The 7,248-nt window shown below is 36.7% G+C and overlaps 1 non-coding gene across 1 annotated transcript; it reads right to left on the minus strand.

The window, feature by feature from the left end:
- Nucleotides 1-6,358: 6,358 nt before the first annotated feature.
- Nucleotides 6,359-6,464, minus strand: LOC114032622. The gene has a single exon (XR_003567857.1). It is a non-coding gene; the product is annotated as a U6 spliceosomal RNA (small nuclear RNA).
- Between the last annotated feature and the right edge of the window lie 784 nt (nucleotides 6,465-7,248).

The raw sequence follows: 7,248 nt of genomic DNA on the forward strand, positions 1-7,248 counted from the left end.
ATAACTGGAATTATTTTCACCAGCAAGGTTAAGGTTTCTAAAAATAAGACCTAGAAAACAAAAGTGTGAAAGCTCAATGAGAATTGGTGGAAGGGAAAAAAAGAGGAAAAACACAAATGCAAAAAAGTAAAGTGACAGTTGATAAAATGCTTCAAATATTTCAGTGAATGCAAGTGGATTTGGACTTAGGCTAATACCTGGGCATCTATAATTTTTCATTTCTGTGAACAACGTTTATGTTTAAAAGTTTTTTTTTTAATCAGCAAAAATCTGCCTTCTCCCTACCTATGTCAGTACCTTCTCCAATTTAATTGAAAACAAATGTATATAGTCAAGCAAAGTCAATTTCTGTATTGGTCATGAAAATTGGACAAAAATTTTTTTTATCTCATTCTGCACTATGAGTCCTTCACCTCTTTATTAGAAGGAATTATGGTTGGTCATTATCTTAATAACAGATCCTCTGTCTTTCCAGTTTTTAAAAAATCTTTACCATATTGTAGTCATCCTGTAAATTATCTTCTTGGTTTGGTTCACTTTATATCACTTCATACAAGTCTTCCCAGGTTTCTCTGAAATGACCTCCTTCATCATTTCTTTCAACACAATATTATTCCTTCACATTTCTGTACTATATTTTGGTCATCCATTTCCCAATTTCAGCATATACCCTCAGATTTCCATTCTTGGTCACTTCAAAAGGAGCTATAAATATTTTTGCACATTCTTTGTTTTGTTTAGGACTAATCCCTCCCTTAGTCTGTCCTGCCTCTAATTCCTCATCCCCCGCCCCCTCGCTTCTGCCCTTTCCCTTTTAGTCTCCTTAGTTTGCCCTGAATCTGTGACCCTGAACTAGGTAGTGGGCAGCAAGTTTGCTAGCTGGAACCCTAGGTGTTCTATATAGGTGTGCTGGTGTGGGTTTGGGACCTCTTCTTGCTCTAGTTCTCAGCTTCTCCCTGGATGCTGGAATGCTAGGAGTGGGAGGGGGCATTCCTGGACAAACGTCAGTGTCAGCAGACCTCTCTGCCTGTCTCCCTATGCCCTTTTGGCCTAAACAAATGACTCACTGTGCCTAATTCTCATCAGGATTTAGTCTGATGCATTTTCTAGATCTGTTTGGAGAAAGCTTTTTATTTGGGGTTGGGGGGGAAAGGGAGTGGAGGGAGATCACTGTACTCCTTCTTTCTATTATTCCATCATGGCTTCTCTATGTGTTGTTTTTAATACTAATATCTTATTTTAAAGTTTACGGTAATTAGTACACATCAAATACAACTTATTGGCCTAATATTGAAAGATCCATTTCTTTTTAAATAGAGAAGGGGTCTGGACTGGAGATTTCAACAGTCTAGAATAGTCCCAGTGTGGAAACTCCCTCTCTTAACGTAGACTGGTAATTGGTAGGGAATTGCCTGGGGCCACTGAAATCTTAGTGACTTGGCCAGGGTCATACAACTAGTATGAATCTGAATAAGAATTTGAATCCAGGTTTTCTAACTCCTATCTTGGCCTTCTTTGCTGCCAAATGCATATGCTGTTTGAAAACTCCATAGTCAACATAATTTAGGAATATATTTCCTTGGGTTGCTTTTGGTGGCTATGCTCATAATAGACTTGGCTTTCAGTGTCTAGGCCACAGTTGAAGTAGTTTTGTGCCAATGACTTTAATCTCTTCAGCTGCTTTGTCTGATTTGACAGATATTTGCTGCTATACATATATTTATGTAACTGACATAGCTCTTTTCCTTTTTCATTTGATTGCTTTCAGAGAATGGGCAGGTCACTGAAATGAGATAAACTTTATTCCCCGAAGAGATGATGTAGAATAAAATATGGACACCAAAGAAAATAGTTAATGTGAGAGTATGCCTGTGCCAAATTTTGAAATGTTGGGAAGATGTTAGTAAGTTTCTCAATCGAACAATTTGAAAGCAATCATTTTTTCATATGAATTTTTTTGAGACTCCAAAGAAAAATTTAGAGATAATCTGATAAATTCTGACTCTGAAGTATACCAATGTTGTTTTTCTTAATTCTCCTTCCTTTTCCTTCTCTTTCCCCTTTTTTCAGCTCTTTTATTTCATATGTAGGACTGAATAGGGGTGGGGCAACCACTGTTGCAGTGGGATTCCCTATAGCCTGGTTATATGAGGTTCAGGACACCCTGTAGGTACTATATCCACTTAACAAACTTCGCTCATGAGCAAATATGCTCATGAGTATAAACCAAATATGTTTAACTTTTATTAGAGGATAAAATTAGCTGAAAGCAAAGGCATTCAATGAAGTAGCAGAATAAGACAAGTATGAATAGGACATTTTTTTTCTCCCCTCAATAACAGGGGTATTCTCTTCCACAAGTATATCACCAGGGGGAAAAATGGGCATGACAGGAATGTGTATGTGGTACCATAAATGTGGGAAACGTGTGTGATCAGAGTACACTCTAGGAAATGCCTACAGGTAGAGAATATATATGGCCAGAGGGACAACTTGTGCCTCTGATGCTATAGGGCTGCCATTGCATTTTGGTTGAATCACCAATGTCTTTCAGAGAAAGGAATTCTGCTCTGCCTGCTCAACACTGTATGTAGGAATGAGAGAAATGATTATTAATAACCAATGATTGGGGGAGAACCAGCACCCACTTCCTTTTTCAAAAGTCCTGATTTTAAAAGTTCAGTCTTTTGAAGGACCTTGCTGATAATGAGATTGGACTTTCTTGTTCAGACCCCACTCAGGGAGGGTAGTTATTGTGTTCTACTCAGGCTTGAGTGGGGTATAAATTCTTTGAATAGGTTGCCCAAGGCTGGGGTTCTTAAGAAGTGAATGACTTAATCAAAGTTCAGGTGCAGCCCCTCTTCGTAATATTAACTCTTATTAATTATTAATCAACCAGGGTTGATTCCCTCCCTGGGAAACACCTACTTTTTTAAAGAGTATATAAACTGTGAGCCCAGGGTATATAAACTATGAGCCTGCTGCCATGATTGTCTTTGGTCTAAGAGAGACAGCCAAGAGACCATCATATTATTAATCATTGTGCTGGATTTATTAATAAATTGATTAAATTACCCAGAAACCATGTCTCTTGGAGCTTTTTAAATTGTTACAGTACAGTACTCTGCTGGTGTCACAGCTGCTGTTAGGTACTAATCTCCTGGGTGTGTAGGTGTGGAACTTTTCTGTACCAGACAATTGTTTTTGGTGATCTATATTGAAAAAATCTCTTGCCTCACCCTACTTTCCTCTGTTTTCTGTATTAGTTGTAGACCATGCTCATTTTGTGTATAAGTGTGTATATGCGTGAAAAAAAAATGGGAAATTTTGTCAACAACTGCGGATGAGGCAATGAGTAGAGACGGTAAACAACAAGGCAAAGAACCACAGAGCAGGAGCAAAGGATACCACACTCTTCCCTATGTATTTCAGTTGTATTTCATAAATTCATTTTCCTAGACTACATAAGAATCTGGGGGCATTCCCACTGGCAATGTCATCCTTGTACATCCTTTTTTTAAAAAATAAGGTGAGTATTTTTTTCTAATAATTTCACTCATGTTTCTTGCTAATAATTTTTACTCATGTTTTTATTAATATAGCAGTAAGTACTCTAGGAAATTGTAGATTTGTAAATCCTCTAAACTCCATAGTGTTATAAATGTAGCTTTTCTCAGTGGAGAGCAAATTCAGCAGTTTCTCTTTCTACTGCAATTCTACCATGTAAGCACTTTGTCGGGCATATTTTTCCCTGACCAGTAAAACTTGATGCAAAATACTTGGCTGGATTCTAGGCCCTGTTGAATATTTCATTTCAGTGGGTGTTCTCTACTTCAGTGGGCTTAGAAATATTCCCGTCAGCCATATATTGAGGAGCTTAAAGAACAATATTCTTATATCCTTCTCATACCATGTGCCTCTTTGGTAGAATCTTCCTTTAGCTGGAACAGAGACTTTTAATCACCATGACCTGATTTTCTTTCTCTAGCCCTGCTTTAACTTCTCCTTGTCAGTCATGTTCCATGAGCTGGAGAGTTTCTTGGGAGGTTTGGCCCACTGCAGTTCTTCTTGCAATCATACATAGTTGCTGTTGTGGTTTTTCACAGCTCTTTTTCCTTTGTCATGGCACAAGAGAATCTCCATGCCTACTATGTTCCTATGGTCCTCAGCTCTGGGAAGAAAAAAAGAAACTGTCCCTACCCTCAAGGAGTTTATACTTTATTGAAGAGATACGACGTAACATATAGGTAAGTTCAAAGTATATATATTATCCCCTGTTTGGATATTACTCTTCTCTTCATCCCCACACCTAACTTTGATCGCTATCAGATGGAGTCATCTGTAACACAGTAAAGTGTTAAAGTGAGATCTAGCCAACACCCATAGCAAAATGCATAGCAAAAATGTAACAGATTGTGATGTAGCAAAGAGTCCTGTGATTTGATATGGTGATAGTGAGAGCCACCCACATCAAATCCATTGGATCCAGGGCTGGGGAACCCGTGGCCTTGAATCCTTGTTCTGAAACACTTGTTCTGTGAAATTTGGATTCAGTCAAAGGGCTGCACTTGAGGATATAGAGGGCCACAAGTGACCTCAAGGCCACAGGTTCCCCACCCCTAGATCCATTCATCTGTCTGCCTGTCTGTCTATCTATCTATCTATCTATCTATCTATCTATCTATCTATCTATCTATCTATCTATCTATCTATCTACCTATCTATCTATCTATCTGTCTATCTCATCTCATTTGTTAAGCACCTACTATATGTTAGGTACTGTGCAAGTGCTTTATAAATATTATTTCATTTGAGTCTCACAACAACCCTGGGATATGGGTGCTGTCATTATCCCCATTTTACAGCTGAGGAAACTGAGGCTGAGAGAGGTTAAGTGACCCACCCAGATACACAAGTAAGCATTGGACACCAAATTTGATCTTGTATCCTTCCCTGTATACATTGTGCCATTGAATGATTATACTATTAGTTTTAAAATGCAACTATTTACTTTATTAAAGCAAATGCATAAATACTAAAAAAACAGGAGAGGGAGAACCCTCCTCCTCCTCCTCCTTGTGTTCCTATATAAGTTCCTGTACCTAATTCCTGTCTTGGTTACTATTATCTTTAATAATTTAAATGAGTGCTTCCTAACTCTATAACCTAAAAAGTCACAAGTCCCCAATATTTCCTTATAAAATGTTTATGTGATGGTTTATTTTTTATAGTTTATCCTCTTTAGTCATAAAATATGTGGATGCAAATTAGCTCATAACCCATAATGCTCTGCAGGTCTGAAGTCTTTGACAACATGGTCCATCTCTGGTCCCCTTGAAACTTTACATTCATTCTCCAGGTTTTTTTTTTTTTAAATAAAATATCTTTCTCTGCTTGTAACATAAAGTTTTTTCCACACAAGAAAAATATCATTCTATTTTATTGACAAAGAGATTTGTCTTTATATTTTATACTGCAGATAATTTTCTCTGCAAAACTGTCTAAACCTTATCTGAAAGCTTGTTTTAAACATACTTTATCAGTGTATATTGAAAGTTTTTTTACTACTAAGTATTAATATTTTCATCTATAATAGTAGCAATAGCTTACATTCTTTCATAATTAATTCAAATATTTTCCTTTACACAAAATACTTTTTTTGTTCTTTTCTCCCCCCTCCCACTAATCTGCTGTGTATTTTAAAGGGATAGTGTACTTTACAAATAGAATCTTTGAGTTGGAAAAGTACCTCAAAGATACTTTCTGCCTGAAGTCTGAATCCTTTCTGCAGCAACCCATATGAGTTGTCCTTTTGAAGACCTTTAGTGATGAGACCGTACTATCTTATGAGGGAGACCATTCCATTTTTGTGGATCTTTCCAATTTTCAGGAATTTTTATTTATGTGGAACTGAAATTTGTCTCTTCATAAATTCTATCCATTTATCACCTTTGGGGCCAAAGCAGGATAAGTATAATCTCTCTTCTATGTGAGAACCCTTCAAGTATTTGAAGTCAGCTATCATGTTCCTCATGAATTTTCTTTTCTCAGGCTTTACAACTCCAATTTCTTTAGCTGATCTTCATAGAATGATTTTGGATGTCTTTACCTATTGATTCCCTTCCTAAAATGTGGTACACAGAAGTGAGTAAGATTCTCACTTTTTTCTTTCTGGACTCTGTATTTTGATACTTACATAGATCCATGTTGTCATTAATGGATATTTACTCCTTTCACCAGATTACCCAGAAATAGGTGTTTTATGACATTTTTTTCCTTTTAGCCAATAAACCTTTTATTTATTTTTAGTTTTCAACATTAACTTTTATAAGATGTTAAGATGTAATCTTCCTCCCTCAAAAATATGGAATGCTTCATGAATTTGCATGTCATCCATGCACAGGGGCCATGCTAATCTCTGTATCGTTCCAATTTTAGTATATTTGCTGCCTAAGTGAGAACAACAACATTTTTCAATAGAAGTTTTAAGAATATGGTACATAATGCTTTTAAGACATAAATAAGCACAAGACATAAATAGCAGTTGTAGGTAACTGCTTAGCCTAAGGTACACAAGTGGACCCTCTTTTCTGGCTACAGCCTGAGAGTGGCATGATTAATAGGGAGGTGGATTGTGTGACTGGTGAAGAATGTAGGTGCTACAGGGGAGCCCTATGGGAGGTGGGTGGGCTGAGTCAGAAGACTATATGGCTTGATGGACTTGGCAGGTATAAACCTTACCCATTACAATTTATTTGAAACTTCATGTGAAAGTCAATTTTCTTTATGTCAAATCACTGAATATCACAGTCAATGTATCAGTTGCATCTTGTAGGCAGAATAGAGAGTGAAAAGAAAGTAATATGAACTATGATGAACTCTATCCTGGCAACTGAAAGATCTACATTTTGCCTGTTATTCTCAGTGGCTTGGACTTTATCTAAAGCACTACAGATGCCTTCTATCGATCTAATCCACTAGACTCTAAAGCACTAAACTGAAGTTGTATCATATCAGTCTAATCTACCATCGGTCTAATCTATCTGAGGGCAGGGACATTTTCATTCATATTCGAGTTCAGCCTTGCATGTTCTGTAAGTGTTAGATAAATGTTTGTTAAATTTGACAAATAAAATAAACTGATATTTATTATTTTAATGAATGAAACTTGTAAAATATATGGATAGTATTACTCTTCAGGTGAAGATAAAAGATTTTAACAGACAAGATTTTCTCCCTTGGCTAAGT

The sequence above is a fragment of the Vombatus ursinus genome, unplaced genomic scaffold (genome assembly GCF_900497805.2).
Source record: "Vombatus ursinus unplaced genomic scaffold, bare-nosed wombat genome assembly UNPS02005459.1, whole genome shotgun sequence".
NCBI lineage: Eukaryota > Metazoa > Chordata > Mammalia > Diprotodontia > Vombatidae > Vombatus > Vombatus ursinus.